The sequence below is a fragment of the Caretta caretta genome, chromosome 10 (assembly GCF_965140235.1).
Source record: "Caretta caretta isolate rCarCar2 chromosome 10, rCarCar1.hap1, whole genome shotgun sequence".
In the NCBI taxonomy this organism is placed as follows: Eukaryota; Metazoa; Chordata; order Testudines; family Cheloniidae; genus Caretta; species Caretta caretta.
Genome location: NC_134215.1, coordinates 35,064,543 through 35,080,898, shown reverse-complemented (window position 1 = coordinate 35,080,898; position 16,356 = coordinate 35,064,543). Strand labels below are relative to the sequence as shown.

Sequence of the window (16,356 nt, the reverse complement as noted above, 5' to 3'; positions counted from 1 at the left end):
CCTGTGTCTTACATACAACACTCCTATTAATACACGGCAGAATATTAGCCTTTTTTGCAACTGCATCAGACTGTTGACTCATATCCAATTTGTGATACACTATAACTCCCAGATCCTTTCCAGCAGTACTGCTACCTAGCCAGTTATTCCCCATTTTGTAGCTATGTGGTCAGAGTGGATTTGATTTAAATCAAATTGATTTAAATCACTAGTCAGGAAGACTCGATTTAATCATGGATTTCTATATAAAAGTGCATTCTTGTGGGTTGTTATAACCTTAATACATATTCTTCACAACTCAGAGATAGATGTAGGTTTCATTTTTAGAAGGTACACACTATACATTTTTAAAGTGATTTATTTTGAAAACTTTTCACATTAGTTTTACAGCTATATCAGAAAATGAATGATTATTTGGTTATTTCATTTACCAAAGGTAATTGAAGCTGATATTTATGAAGTCATTGGGAGGTGAACAATCTCCAATTCAACAGGTTAATCATTAATATTAGGAGGAGAACATCACCAGACAGACATTTACATTGTTTTATTTAATTAAAATAACAACATTATGTATTCTGGATTTTATTCTTCAACAGCAAACATACAATATTTTAACAAAACAAGCACATGAATTTTTGAATTTAGTTAAACATTCAAGTTTTTTAAAATCAGGTTTGTTTTTGTTAAAATTGTTTTTAACTAAAATAGTTAAATGAAATATTAAAAACAACAACAACCCAACTATGTCAGCCAGGTCAACTTAAAATATTTGCTTCTGCAGCTAACTCAGTTGTCTTCACCTTCATTTTCCTGTTTGTTCATAATCTGGAAAAGAAAAAGAAGCTTTCTTGCTTTGTCAGGTCCCAAACAGTTTCTCAATTTGGAATGAATTAGTCCAAAGGAAGAAAATGTTCTCTGTACGCTGCAGAAGAAGCTACTGCTGTTAAAAGTGAGATTATCACTTCAACAGTCTCTGAATCCAAGTGCTTAAGTGACTTCCACTAGTTCACTGTGGAAGTCTGACTTTCTTTAAAACATCATCAGCAAACATATATTTCTTGAAGGTTCACCCTTAGCTCTGAAGTTTATTATAGTTGGCATTATGGAGGGATGATTGCTGGATGTCCATGTCATAGCCAACTCCTCTTGTTCAGCAGTTAAGGTTTGACCCTGGTACCGAGTATTGAGAATATTTGCAAGAAAATGAGCTGGAGATAGTGCTTGTCCCACTCTTTTTTTAAATGCTTGTCATTTAACTCTGTCATTGCATATTTCTCTTTTTAGGATCTCACTCAGTTCCTTCCAAATTTCAACAGCATCAGCAATAAAATAGCTATTTCCCTGCATTTTGTTCAAGGCTAAGAAACAGGCTTCAGGGAACTCAGCATGTGTTCAACCTTTCTCTTAAGCTCCATGTTGAGAACTTCGTCTGTGACAGTGCCATCTATTTTTTGACGATTTTGTTCACAAACTGTCATCAGATTAGGCCAGTTCTTGATCTAGTGCTCAAAACAGTCCACTACTGAGTTCCATCGCACGTCTTGTGGGAGAGTTAGCTTGGTTCCTCCCACTTTATTCAGAGCAGCTGCTGCAAAGTGGCTGTTACAGAAGTATTTTGCAATTTCAACAACATTAGCCTTTATTTCTGGAACACTGAAGTCTTTGGCTAGGAGGTGCATCAAATGAGCACTGCAACCGTATGTTATTAGCTTGGGACTCTCTTCTAAATTTCTTCTCATCTTGGATATATTTGCAGCATTGTCTGTGACCAAGCTGCGTACTAGACATTTGATTTTTTTATCAGTTTGTTATGACTTTTACTGCTACTTCTTGGAAGTATTCTGCTGTGTGTGCAATTCCCGAGGTATCAATTGTTTCTGTAAGGAAGACATTCCCTTCTTCTGTTGTCACACAAGCACATACAACAGGATCATTGTGGACGTTGCTGCACCCATCAAGCCTCAGGTTAACAATTTTACCCTCTAGACCTTTTGCACACTGCTCAATTTCTCTTTCATACACGTTATCCAGCAATTGGCCTGTGACATCTGCTCTGTTGGGTGGACTATATCCTGGTCTTAATGACTGAACCATGTTAATGAAGAGTGGGTTCTCAATCATACAGAAAGGAGAGTTTGTTGCATAAGCAAACTGGGCAATTTTTTAATCAATTACCTCTTTTTGTAAACTGCTGGTTCTTAACACAAATTTATCTATTTTTTTTTCTTTTTTGCTACAGGTGATATACCGTGGCTATGTGACATACATGATGTGACTGAAACACTATCATGGTGATCTTGAAGGTGGATAGTCTTCAGAATCCTGTATGTTGAGGATGGATTCTCCTAAACAAAATAAGTCAATGCAGTTATTTAATTATTACCATACTGTTAATTTAGTATTACTCATTGCGGTCACTGACACTCAGATCTACTTTAAAGCTGAAATTGTAAAAGGAAGATCTGCCAATTTCAGCTATTTATTTTTTATCACAACCTCATCTAAAATGATAGTACATATAATGATAGAGTAACAACTGTATTTTTTTGCTCAAACATGAGAATTCAAGAATAGTCCAGAAGGAAGACAGGCAGTCCTGAGGAAAGAAGTATGAAATAAAAAAGTTTACCAACCTGAAGATTGTGCATGTTCAGACATGTTCCTTTCATCATCTTAAAATGCAGCTTCCTCCTGAGAAGGAACACTTCTCATGATGTTGTTTCATTCAGGCAACCAGGCCTTGCATTTCTTTGTTGCACTATTTGCATTTTGCACGCATGCCTGTCTTACCCACAGGTAGAGGAACTTCATTAAAATATTCCCAAACTGGATCTCTTTTATGGCCTGTTGCCATTATAGGTTTTCCCTTCTAGTGAGAGAATGATATGGTAGATCTCAAATCAATGAAGGCTACACTCAGAAAGACCTCAAGCCTTCTGGAATATGCTGCTCAAACAGTTTCACATTTGTTTCTACTGACTGTCCCTCCCTTCTCAAATTCACTTCCAGACTTCTTCTCCTTGTCCAGATCTATTCCGCCCGCAACAATCTTCTATTCATTGAACTTTGAAACTTTGTACTTTTAGAGAGACGTAAGGGATTAACTCTGTGTACATGAATTTGCAGAGGGACACTAGGGTTGAGGTCTGTTATTTCTCACCTCTACATATTTATTTATTTATTTTAAAACACTTTTGCTGTTAAGAAGCATGTTATCTCTGGAGACACAAAGCCACAGTCTGAGAACTGCAAAACTAAGCATCTCTGATGGCATCTTCTAGACTGAGCACTGAGTCCTATTGGGTAGATAGAAAGATTAACCTAAATCCATACAGAAGCCCCTGGAACCCCGTAAGATTGGGTCCCTAATCCATGAACCCGTTGAAATTTGTTTACAAAACTTTTCTTAAACATTACATGAATATATTGTCTCATACTATAGAATTCTAATTTATAATCCCTATTCCATGATGAGATCTCTTTGAGCTACAATGTATCTTAATTAAAATGATCTTTAGATAGGTTTTTTCCTCAAAAAGTATTTTATCAAAAAATCTGATTTAAACAAAAAAATCAGATTTTTTTTTTTAAAATCATTGATTTTTATCCACTCTGTATGTGGCTGATTTTTTTTTCTTCCTAGGTGAAGTATTTTGCACTTGTCTTTATTAAACTTCATCTTGTTAATTTTAGACCAAACCTCCAATTTGTCAAGGTCATTTTGAATTCTAATCCTAGCCTCCAAAGTGCTTGCAACCTTCCCATCTTGGTGCCATCTGCAAATTTTATAAGCATCCTCTCCATTCCGTTATCCAAGTCATTAATGAAAATATTGAATAGTACCAGAGCCAGACTGACTCTTGTGGAACCCCATTAGATATGTCCTCCCAGTCTGACAGTGAACCACAGATAACTACTCTTTGAGTACGGTCTTGCAACCAGTTGTGCACCCACCTTATAGTAATTCAATCTAGACCACATTTCCTTAGTTTGCTTATGAGACTGTCATGTCAAAAGCCTTACTAGAAGTGAAGATATATCACATCCACTGATTCCCCAATTCACTAGGCCAGTAACCCTGCAAAGAAGGAAATTAGGTTTGTTTGGCATGATTTTGTTCTTGACAAATGCATGCTGGCTATTCCTTATAACTCTATAGGTGCTTACAAATTGATTGTTTAATCATTTGTTCCAATATCTTTCCAGGTATTGATTTTAGGTTGATTGGTCTATAAATCCCTGGGTCCTCTTTGTTCCCCTGTTAAAAGACAGGTATTATGTTTGCCCTTCTCCAGTCCTCTGGGACCTCACCCATCCTCCATGAGTTCTCAAAGATAATTGCTAATGGTTCCGAGATTGCTTTAGTTGGTTCCTTAAACACCCTAGGACAGGGGTGAAAGTAAGATCAAAATAATTACCGGTATGGGGGCCTGGCTCTGGGTTCCCGGAAGGGGTGGGGCTGGCAGGTCAGCCTCCCCCAGCCAGTCCCTCCATGTTGCCTGGCCCGCACTGCCTGGGGCTTCGGGGACAATTTAAAGGGTCCGGGGCTCTGGCCACTGCTGTGATAGTGGCAGCAGTAGCCGGGAGCTCCGGGCCCTTTTAAATCACTGGGACCTGGGGCAGCTGCCCCTGTTGTCCCCCCGTCAGCAGTCGTGGGAGGGGTAGTGACATTAAAGCGCTGCTGTGTACGGGCCGCTACTGATTGCCACTTCTTACCGGTACGCTGTGCCAGCCCGCCCAGGCCCACTTTCACCTCTGCCCTAGGATGAATTTCATCAGACCCTTCTGACTTGAATACATCTAACTTATCTCAGTATTTTAAAACTGTTCTTTCCCTATTTTGGCTCACATTTCTTCTCCCTTATGAATATCGTTTTGAGTCTCTGGTCACCGTAAACCTTTTTAGTGAAAACTAAAGCAAACTAAACAAACACCTCAGCCTTCTTAAAGTCATCTGTTATTGGTTCTCCTTCCTTACTAAGTGCAGGGTCTACATGGTCCTCAGTCTTTCTCTGACTCCTAATGTATTTAAAGAACCTCTTTTTATTGCTGTTTTTGTCCCTTGCCAGCTGTAAGTCATTTGGGGCCTTAGTCTTTCTAACTTTGTCCCAAGGTGCTTGTGTTGTTTTTGTACTCCTCTATCGCAATTCCTCCTTGTTTCCTCTTTTTGTAGGGTTCCTTTCTGAATAACTGGCCCCCCAAATAACTTGAGTTCCGCCCCCCTCCTTTGAGCAGCAGGGGACTGCACTGCCTGAGCTGCTTCTCCTGTTGGCCATTCGCGGCTGGGGTTGCGGCTCACTGCATCTGTCCAGCCAGGGACAGGGGAGCTGGGCGACTCTGCCCACACCAATGGGTGTCTCCTGCAGAGACAGCCAAACTCGTCTCACTCATGCTCTTGAGTCCTACCGGCGAGTGACACCGCTCCAGCCTGAACAAACCCCAGCTGCCCTCAGACTAACCCCGCCCCGTGAGCCCAGGCGAGCCCGGGCCTTTGGCACCCTGCCCAGGCGTGTGACCCAGATACTCCGACCGGCGAGGTGAGGCGAAGGCGGCGGCGCAGGAGCGCTAGGACCCGGCTGGCTCGGCCCGCCGGAGGAGGAGCCGGAGCGCGGCGAGGAAGGAGGCCAGTGGCTGAGCTCTCAGGCAGAGACGGGGGGGACGTACCCAGACACACACACGCACCGAGCCAGGACAAAGCGGGGAGCTGGCTGTGGGGCTGGGGCGCACGGATCCCCGCGGGGCTGCTGGCCCAGAGGCGAGGCGGCGCTGGCTGCTCGGGGACCGTCCCTCCAGGGGCCGGGGGGCGCCGCGATGGAGCAGAGAGGCGGCGGCGGCGGCGGCGGCCGGGCTGCGCGGCGGCTGCTGCTCGGGGACAAGCGAGGACCCCGCCCGGCGCCGGCAGCTGTAGCAGCCCGGGGCGCTCGCCGCGCCTGAGCCGCCCGCTCCATCCCCGGTCAGACCCGCGCTGCGGACCCGACCCGGCAGCAGCCCCGCGCCCGGGGCCATGAGGACCAGACCCCCCTAGCGGGAGCCAGGCGAGCGGCGGAGGGGGGGGGGGATGCCCCGGCCCCCCAGCGAAGTCAGGCGAGGCGGAGACCGAGCCCCGTCCGGGGGGCCCCCAGGGGCGCAGGGAGTGAGCCCCGCCCGGGCACCCAGGGGCGATTGTCGGCGGGCGAGAAGAAGGGAAGGCGAACGTGTGTGAGGGAGGCGGGAGCTTTCCGGGGGCTCGTCCCAGCTCCCACCCAGGTAAGGCCGGGCTCCGAGCCGCCCTGGGGCTCCGCAGATCTCCCCTTCGCGGCGTGGGTGGGGGTCCAGGTGGAGCCCAGCCCAGCCGGACAATGAAGCGGCACCCCCCAGCCCGGGCAGGGCCCTGCTAGGAGAAGGAGGTCGCTGTGAGGCTGGAGCCCCCCCCGCGGCCGGTCTGTCCCCCATTGTGCAGCTGCAGGCGGATGCTTCGGGCGGAGGCAGGTGCAGGGAGGGCTGGGCTCCCCTTCGGCAGCTCGCTCCAGCCCCCTGTTTGTACGTCTGAAGGGCCCTTTCCTTTGTGTCTCTCCTCAGTGCAAAACCTAGTCCCCCCCTCCCCCTCGTCAATCGCTCCCGCGGCGGGGGCTGCCTGCGCTCGGCGGCACCAGCCCCAGCACAGCCATCCACAAGGGCTCTGCATGCAAGCCCTAAATGCGCCAGATCGGGGCTTTGCAGGGGGGAGCCCGAAGCCTCCCTCCTGATTGTCCTGCTCTGGGAACACCCCTCTCCCCCTTGCTACTGGCATGGAAATTGACATGGTGGGGAGTGGCCGTGAAACAGGCATCCAACCTCTCTTTTTATCAATGGATGTCGATCCCGCCTAATCCTGATCCCCCCCTTCACCCCAGCTGTCCCTCCCCCTGCCCTGTAAGGGGTACTCGAGTAAATAAACAGCAGCATCGGGTATGGCTTGGTTCTGTCAGGCCCTTTCTCTGTGAACACAGAGGGATGTCAGTGAGCTGGTAGCAGCACCAGGAGCAAATTCTATTGTCCCTCCGCCCCAGAGCTCTCCCAAAGCTGGCACAACCTGTGCGTTTGAATTGGTCTCTTCCATCCACAAGTTGTCATCCGTTAGTACCTGTATCTAGGGGCCAGTGCTGGAGGTGACAAGTTCCCAGCAGTGTCAAGATCCTACGTATTATGCCCATCTGTCTCTCACTGCAGCCTTCCTCTTTGCTACCTGCACTTTCCTTGTCAGGTTAGGGTCCTTCTAGCCAGTTCTCAGGTACACTTCCCTCCTGTTGTTGCCTTAAATCCTCACTGTTGTTCTAGGAGGGAATTTTCAGCGCTGCCCGGGGCTACTTATTTGATCTCTTGTTTTCCTCCCTTCTGTGAATCGCTGAAACTTTCTGTCAGATTGCTGCATGGATTTCAGGGCTTGGCTTTAGGCAGTAATGGGGTGGGGTGGGTTTAAAGGAATGTGAAGAGCAGGAGGAGGGATTATATTCTGAGGTCCCCATATATCATACACTGCCTCCCCCGAGGCTTTCTAGTGCTTCCAGAAGTGCTCCAGTGACATGGTGTTTGTGCTGTGAAACCCTCCTGGAATAATCTTTTGCTAGAGGCAACCCTGCTGGAAACACTGTCCCAAAGATGGCCTGTCCTCTACCCCCAGGTAGGTAAGTAGCAATCTCTCTTGGGGGAGGAGTGCTGATTTTTGGAAGGTGGTGTATCCCCTCCCTCCATAGGCACAGAGCAGTATCTCCATCATTACGCACCTTGAGAACTGGCCAGAGCTGTTTCTCCTGGCAAACATGCTGTAAATACTAATTAATGGATCCATTTAACAGCAGCGCTCCTTGTGAGCTGGGGAGATAATGTCTTGTCCTGGTGACATCTCCTGATGTCATTGGCCTTAAAGGGGGGGGCACGACTCACCTGCCCTTTGGGCCTCCCAGCACCTTCTTTAAGCATGGCAGGATGATCACCTCACAGAGCACGTGTCATAGAGCTAGACAGTTCTTGGTCTCCTCTGACTCGGTTCTTGGGCTCAGACTTTCCAGGTGGCCCAGCTATTCAGTTGCTTAGGGTAGCTGGTGACTCAGGGAATGCAGCTGGTGTGGCTATGATGTGCGTGGCCATTTATTTTCATTTCTGCCTGATGGTCCTGCTGTCACTGGAGTCTTCTCTTCTGACCTGGGTGTGCTGCTTGTCATTCAGCTTTGCCTGTACCCTAGGGATGGTATCCCAGGTTGGGAGGGGACTAGAGCCCAGTTGCTTGATTTTGCTGTATTGTCAGGGAACCAAAAGATCTCAGCAGGGATCAGTTCCTGCTGGTAGCTTATAGAAACTCTGAACCAGAGAGGGAAACAGAGTGAGTCATGCTTGAAAGGAGTTGGAGCCTGAGTGGCAATGGAAATCCGGGGGTAAGGACTGGTGAAGAGTTTAGGGGACTTTAGTTTTCCAGATGTGCCTTTTCAATAGTCACTGTGCAGCGGAGCCGCGAGGAGGAGCGTGGTTGTAACGGCTCCTGAGGATTTTGCTCTGGAGTGATTGATTGAGGGCTGTGAATAGAGGTGGCCCTGTTGACTTGACGAAATTGATTGCTGGGATGGAGCTGATGGATTGGGCTAGAAAAGGCAGGAAAAATAAAAAGAGAGACAGGGAAGCAAGAGGCCATCTCCAGCCGTGAGATCGGAAGCTAGGCAGTGGTGGTCCAAGTGGCAGGCAGTGGAGGGGTGAGCTGCCCACCTGAACTGGACAAACAGAGGAGCGTGGCAGGAAAAGTGAGAGCTGATTGGGTTTTGTTTTTTATCTTCCTTCTCAGCGGGATGCAGCGGAAAGAAGCTGTCATTGAGCTAGAGTCTAGCTCAAGAATCAGCTACACTTTAGGAAGGGTGAGTGTGACCCAGTTAAATACCCATTGACCGCCTACTTACCCTGTGGCCAAATTGTGTCTGCAGATGGTAGAAGCAACTCAAGGTGCTCAGAGGCCAGGGCTGCTCTCCTACCAGATGGACAGCATGGTGCATGATGTGCCTATATGGGGCTGGATCCTCAGCTGCTATAAATTGGCATAAGGCTTTTGTTCTGATTGCTATACTAACTGAGAATCTGGTTCTTGGGATCTAGAGACCTGCAGGAATGGGGCTGCCAATTACCTTCAGTTGAAGCCTGTGTTGGGATGGAAGGAGATCAAAGAAGCATGAAGAGATGGGTCGAGGGAGCCACCATCTGGCATAGGCTGAGGGGGATAATAATTCCTCCTAGACTGAGCAAATCCCTCTGGGGGAAAGAGAGACCATTGGCGCATTGGATGGATGCTGCTTTTACCAGACAAAGAAAGAGCTGGCTGTGGGTTGATCAGAGGGGAGAATGTTGGATCTCATGAGCTAGGAATTCTCTTACGGAGACTTGGGGCATTGGTGGGCACGGTAAATGGCAGCACTAGTGGCAGGCAATAGCAGGACATGGCACCTGGGATCTGCCTGTAGATGCTTAGAAACAAGGCTGAGGTTAGGGACTTTGTGCTCTGAGATTCTTCTAGTCCCACACACAGGGAGATAGAGGAGCTGCAGTTTGTGGATGAGGGGAGGGACTGAGTTTATTAGGTTGTGGGGAAAGGAGGGCTTTTAATCACTGCTGGCAATGACAGCAAAGAAGAGTTTGGAGGCTGTTTAAGTTGGATGCAAGGGTGCGAGGGGTGGGGGAAAGCTGGCAGGTGCAGAGAAGCTCTCTAGTCAGACGATGGACATCATCTGCTGGGGACATCGGAGGTACAAGTTCCACTGCAGTATGTATCCAGTAGACTAGGCTAGGATTGCCCTGTGGGAAGGGTGAGAACAAGGAGGAATAATCCAATAAGGTATAACAAGAGTTTCAGGCAAAATGAGCTGCCCTGTTACAAATCACAGCTACTATCAGCTGCAGATCAGCGTGGGATGTTTGAAACATACCTGGGTGAGCTGGAAAGGCTGGGATTGGGGGAAGATCTCGACACCACTGGCATTTCCGTGGTGGGAAGAGAACAATTAGTGAGATGCTCTGACAAACTATACATGGGGAGCAGGGCCATAGCCAAAGGATCCATGCCACAGAGACTGCTTGAGTGATTAGGAGTAGGAGACCCAAACCAATGATGCAGGTCACAAGAATACATATCCAGTAGTCAGCCTCCACATCAGAAGAGTTCTGGTGAGGTGTCCTGATCATCAGTGCATATAAAGAAGAGGTCAGCTACCATGATGCTTCACCACTGAAGATGATGGGTGAATACCTATCATGGGGTTACTCTTCACGGGTGGTGAAAGTGAGACATTGCCAGAGAAGATGGAAGTATTGGGGGCAGTAGGGTTGAAAGGAGATGAAATGATGGAACAACTCAAATAATTAAGTTCCCATAAATCACCAGCACTGGAAGTCCCTCTTCAGAGCTTGCTAAAGAATGGAGTAACTGAGCTAGTAACAGAGATTTGTAATTTATCATTAAAAAGTGTTGAGAAGCCAGAGGACTGGAAGGCAGCCAATGCTGTGTCATCTCTGTAAAAAGGTGCCACGCTAAGGGTGTGCTTGGAAATAATAGGCCAGGGAAAACAGTAGAGAAAAGCTATGGAAGAGAGAATTGCAAAGCATTGAAACGAGAGTAATAGTTTAAAGATGACTTCTATAAGAATAAAGGTATCTGTCTCACCTGTTAGCACTGAATGATCAAACTAGTTGGTAGAGCAGAAATGGTGGAGATCAGTTATTTGCTCTTTCCAAAGGCTTCTGGGGAAGAGCCTCCTAAGATGCTATTCAAGATACCTGGTAACCATGGGGAGAATGGTGAAGTCCTGTCACTGATTAAAAGCTGACATGGGATGCGAAGAGATCTCATTGGGGGGAAACATTACATATGGAAGCCCTGAGGGTCTGCTCCAGGACCTCTGTCCAATACATTTATTAACCTAGAAAGGGGGCTGGGTACTGAAGTAGAAAAATTTGCTCCCAACACAGAGCGCACGACTGAGAGCTCACATGGGGTGGAGGGTGAGAAAACCTGGATTTGTGCTGGAAATGGCCCAACTTGATGATCGCTTTAGATAAGCTATTACCAGCAGGAGAGTGAGTTTGTGTGTGTATGGGGGTGGGGGGGTGAGAAAACCTGGATTTGTGCTGGAAATGGCCCACCTTGATTATCATGCACATTGTAGGGAGAGTGGTGGATGGGCTATTACCAGCAGGAGAGTGAGTTTGGGGGGGGGGGGGGTGAGAAAACCTGGATTTGTGCTGGAAATGGCCCAACTTGATGATCACTTTAGATAAGCTATTACCAGCAGGACAGTGGGGTGGGAGGAGGTATTGTTTCATGGTCTCTGTGTGTATATAATGTCTTCTGCAGTTTCCACGGTATGCATCTGATGAAGTGAGCTGTAGCTCACGAAAGCTCATGCTCAAATAAATTGGTTAGTCTCTAAGGTGCCACAAGTACTCCTTTTTTTTTGCGAATACAGACTAACACGGCTGTTACTCTGAAACATACACCTGTGTAATTGCATTAACTACAAAGGAGTCACACCAGATTTACAGAAGTGTATGAGCTGAATCAGGCCCTATATGATTTAACTTAGTGCAGAGGCATTATGAGGAGCTCCAGAAGAATCTGGAAAAATTAGGTGACATGAAATTCAGCCTAGAAAAATGGCAAAGTTGTGCCCATTGGAAGTGACATTGGACAGTGCCCTGCTATCACAGGCAACCTGTGATTGCTGTCAAGGGATCATTGAAACTACTCATCCACTCCTTGAGGATCTGAATTGGTTGTTATTATCTAGGCATCATTGTGGACAACACAATGAAGCTGCCTGCTCAGTGTGCAGCAGCCATGAAAATGGAGTGGATTAGGTGTTAGCATGACATAGGAAGGGGAAAGAGAATGATGCAGAAAATGTTATAACATCATTACCTTGAACATTACCACATTCAGATTTAGTTTTGTCTAGTGAGTGCCACGTGCGTGCTCCTAGTTCACCATCACACGAGAACAAAAGGCCACTGGAAATTAAAAGGCAGTGTACTTAAAATGGATGAAGAGAGCTGTTTTTTGAGGGGAAGTTGTGGAACTCCCTGCTACAGGATATCACTGAGGTCAACAGGCTAGCAAGATTAAGGAATGATTAGACCTTTATACAGGGTGAGGAGGATGGTCTTGGAATGAGACTCAGTCATTGGATAGCCAGTCAAGCAATCTGATTTCAGTTTCTGGCTCTGCCACATGCTTTTTGTGTGACCTTAGCCAAGTCATTTAATATTTTGGTGCCTCAATTTCCCATTTGTAAAATGGGCATAATACTTCCCTACCTCCCAGAGGTTTTTTGAGGATAAATCTTTTGAGCTGCTCAGATATGAGTGACAGGAGCCGTATACGCACCAAGGCAGATAGAATAAGAATAGCATCAGTTGTGACACTCATTATGAGGACTCTCAATCTAAGTGCCTCATGACATCAGCTGGGGTCAGGAAGAAATGTTGCCCTATGGGATATTGCATCTGTAGATGCTCTCTGTGGGTAGTGATGGTTACACCTTCCTCTAAGTTACCTGATATTAGTGACATGGGACTAGATGGACCATTTGGCTGCCCCAATGTGGCAGTTCCTATGAAACGGCCCCTGTACAAATATTGAATCTCTGCTGAGATGCAGTCTAGTCATGTTATCTGTATAACATGACCTGTCCTGGTGAGTTACTCTGCTGCCCACTGTACTGCTCGTGGCCAGCCAAACTGGCAGTTAGTATCTGTTGCATCTCACTGACCGGGCTTTCATTACACCATAATTATGAACTGAAGAGGTTTTTCCCCCATGCTCCTAATCAGTTAATTAAGTACAATATCCACTGAATGCCTATGTTTTTCAGGGGCTATACGGCAATATTTATGTTTATAGCTGTTTGCACTGCACACATTCTGATCTTTTGAGGGTCTATTACGTGGCTGCTAATTTTTGCTTTTGGGATGAATCTTATGGTACAAAAGCCTGGTCAGAAATTGCTATGCTGATTCTGAGTTACCCGAGGAAGCAGTGTACAAAATGGTATTACCAAATGGCAGGTGGAGATCCCATAATCCATGAGAAGGAATTGAACCCAGATCTAGTGAGCTAGCCTAGAACGCAAGGCATGTGGGTTAAATACTCTGCTCTGCCACAGACTTCCTGTGTGACCTTGGGGACGACACTTAATCTTTCTGTGGCTCAGCTGCTATCTATAAAATGATGGCAGTTCCCTCCACACAGGGGTGCTGTGAGCATAAATACATTTAAAAATTGTGAGGTGCTCAGGTTCTATGGTAAGGGGCCAGATCTGTACAAGAGACAGTTGGCGTGGCTTACCAAGGGGTGGGTTAGAGCAGGATCTTTGAAATCAGGCTTGCTGGTGGCCTCAGAGAGACCATCACAGTAGGGAGTCAGTGAGAAACCAAGGGCCAAATATCCTGCTGGTTTAAATTGGTGAAACTCCATTAACTCCCACAAAATTGTGACAGATTACAGCAGTTGAAACTTTGTTCCAAAGAATCTGTCTGCCTGGATGGGGCTGGAAGGTTGAGATCAACATGTCCACTGGATAAGGAGTTAGGGACAGAGAGGGACAGTCTGGGGGTTTGGTGGCAGGACAAAGTGTGCTGAATCTGTGTCTTAATTAATTCCCTCCAGGAATTGCTGTCATGTAATTTTTGAAGATTACCAGATTATTATTGTCTGTATTACAATATTGCCTCGAGGTCTGCACTGAGATTGGGGCCCTGTCATGTCAACTGCTGTACAAACAGGCTATGGCTACGCTTTCAGCAGCATGCAAACCCAGCCAGCACAGGTGTAAATAGCAGCGTGGAGGGTGAGGCATGGCTTAGGCAAGTTAAGCAGAGGCCCTGCTTGCCCGAAGCCAAAGAGATATATCCTACATGGCTCTCTGCATGCCCAAGCAACGCCTCCCATGTCTACACTACTATTTTTAGCTGCGTAGCGTCCCACTGCCTCAGCCTCTCCCTGCCATAGTGAAAGACTCCAGCAGTGGGGAAAGGCTCAGGCAGCTTCCCGCTGCCGGAGCCTTTCCCTGCTGTCGGAGCCTTTCGCTGCCATGTGTACCCAGAACCGTGAGTGTGGACTCAGCCTGCCTTTCACTGCAGAGCGTAGCTACATGTACCTGACATGCCACCACAGGTAGGCAAGGCCTTACGGAGGGACAATTCTTGCCCCAATGAGCCTGCCATCTAAATAGACAAGATAAAGGGTAGGAGGGGGAAATAGAGACACAGAAGTGATATGACTTGCCCAAGGTCTGGCAGCAGGTCAGCAGTCCCAATACTCTAGTCACAGACCACACTGCCTCCCTGATATATGCATATAGTCCCTTTCCTTCCCCCATTGTAATTTCTGTTTTGTTTTGCTTTTTTTAACCAAGCAATCAACACTAAAGGCTATATAGCTGCATCCATGGAAAAAAGAGGAAGAAAGCAAAACACAAAGCATTATACAAAGAATAGATACCTTGATGTGACCTATAGTGAAGGTTGCTGCTGAAAAGGAAGGAAGGAGGAGATGTGGTTTAATAAATGGAGTGTCACAGCAGGACTCCTGGGTTCTATTCCTGGCTCTGCTTCTGTTTCAGCTTGTGACTTCTGTGAATGACTTTGCCTCTCTGGGCCTCAGTTTTCCCATTTGCAAAATTTAACTTAGCTGTTGTGAAATTGAATTAATTAATGTGTGTAATGAGCTGTCAGATGGAAGTTGCTAGGGAAGTGCAAAGTATAATTATTTATTTGTGTGGGGCAAGGGAAATCCATCTTTGTGGAGGGCTAAGTCAATTATCCATGTGCAAATCCACCTAGCTACTGACTGCCCCTTAAGACAGAAAAGAGCCCAAGAATATCCAGCAGTAAGAATATATATGTAACTAGTATTTACATGGAAAAAGTAATAGAGCTGGTTGGAAATTTTTTTTGACCAAAAATGCGTTTTCAGTTTGAAATTTGAAGCATTTAGAAAACTGTATTAATTTCAGTGAAATTTTGTTTAGAAAACAAAACAAAGCATTTCAATAATGTCAAACCTCCTATTCCATCCTTTTTTGGAACATGACGTTTTGATTTTTTTTTTTTTTTTGGTTACAAAACAAAATCAGGTTTTTTGTTTTTTTTTTATATAACAAGATGTTTAAAAGTTAAAAAGTCAAAATTGGAATGAAATGTGGTGGTCAACCTGAAATATTTTTTTTTTCAGAATTTTGTTTTGCAGGAAATTTTTAAATTTTTGGGGTGTGTTGTTTTGGAACTGAATATATATATAGTGGTCAGGGCGGTCAGAGGGCGGGGAATAGGGGGGTTGAATGGGGTCAGGGGTCCTGAGGGAGTAGTCAGGAAGGAGGAGGGGGGTTGGATGGGTCGATGGGGGGCAGTCAGGAGCAGGGGTTCTGGGGGCGGTCAGGGAGAAGGGATGGTTGGATGGGGCAGAGGTCCCAGGGGGGCAGTCAGGAATGAGAGGAGGGTTTGGATGGGGCGGGGGGATTGGGGGCGGTCAGGGGATAGGGAGGGGTGGATAGGGTAGGGGTCCTGGGGGGGCTGTCAGGGAACAGGGCAGAGGTTGGATGGGGCAGGGGTCCCGGGGGGGCTGTCAGGGGGCAAGAAGCAGGGGGGGTTCGGATAGGGGGCAGGGGCTGGGCCACACCTGGCTGTTTGGGGAGGCACATCCTTCCCTAACCGGCCCTCCATACAATTTCAGAAACCCCATGTGGCCCTCAGACCAAAAAGTTTGCCCGCCCCTGTTGTAAGTGATGATTGCGCTTACAAAATGTTGCTGCAAACAAGCATCAACTGTAATGGTATTTCCCACAAAATGGAAACCCAGTTTTCACCCAGTTTTAAAAATTAATCAACTGATTTGGATCAAACAAAGCTAAATTGAGGTAGGGGGATTGGAATTGGATTCAGCGAGACGTGAGTGCTAATCCCACTTGTGCCTCAGATCTATAGTGTAGCTTTGGGTAGGTCATTTTGCCTGGTCCCACTTCCATCATTTGTTTCTCTTGTCAGTTTAAACTGCAAGATCTTTGGATCAGGAACCCTCCCTTGTTATGTGTTTGTCTGGTGTCTAGTGCCGTGCAGCTCTGATCTCATCTCAGACCTCTAGGAGCTTCTGTAATACAAACATATATTGATTATGTGCATTGTGATGGCATCAAGGAGTTCTGGGCATGGCCTGCGACCCCATTGTGCTAGTTGCTGTACAAACACAGAACAGACAGTCCGTCCCTGTCCATATCACTGAATCTGTTTGGAGGTTTGACAAGGGTTATATTTTTTCCTTATTGTTTCATTTGTGCAGTTCTTGGTTCCAGCCAAGACTGAAATTTGGAA

The 16,356-nt window shown here is 46.6% G+C and overlaps 1 protein-coding gene across 2 annotated transcripts in view; it reads left to right on the top strand.

Annotated features, from left to right (window-relative positions):
• The window catches only part of SBK1 (SH3 domain binding kinase 1), an 87,461-nt gene that overhangs the window by 29,697 nt on the left and 41,408 nt on the right, over positions 1–16,356 (top strand). The window contains exon 1 of one of the 2 annotated variants that reach the window (XM_048866916.2): positions 5,629–6,249. The exons of the other annotated variant lie outside the window; for it this stretch is intronic. The gene's annotated coding sequence lies outside the window, so the exon portion shown is untranslated. Of the gene's footprint in view, positions 1–5,628; positions 6,250–16,356 lie in introns of those variants that run through there. 2 annotated transcript variants of the gene reach the window in all.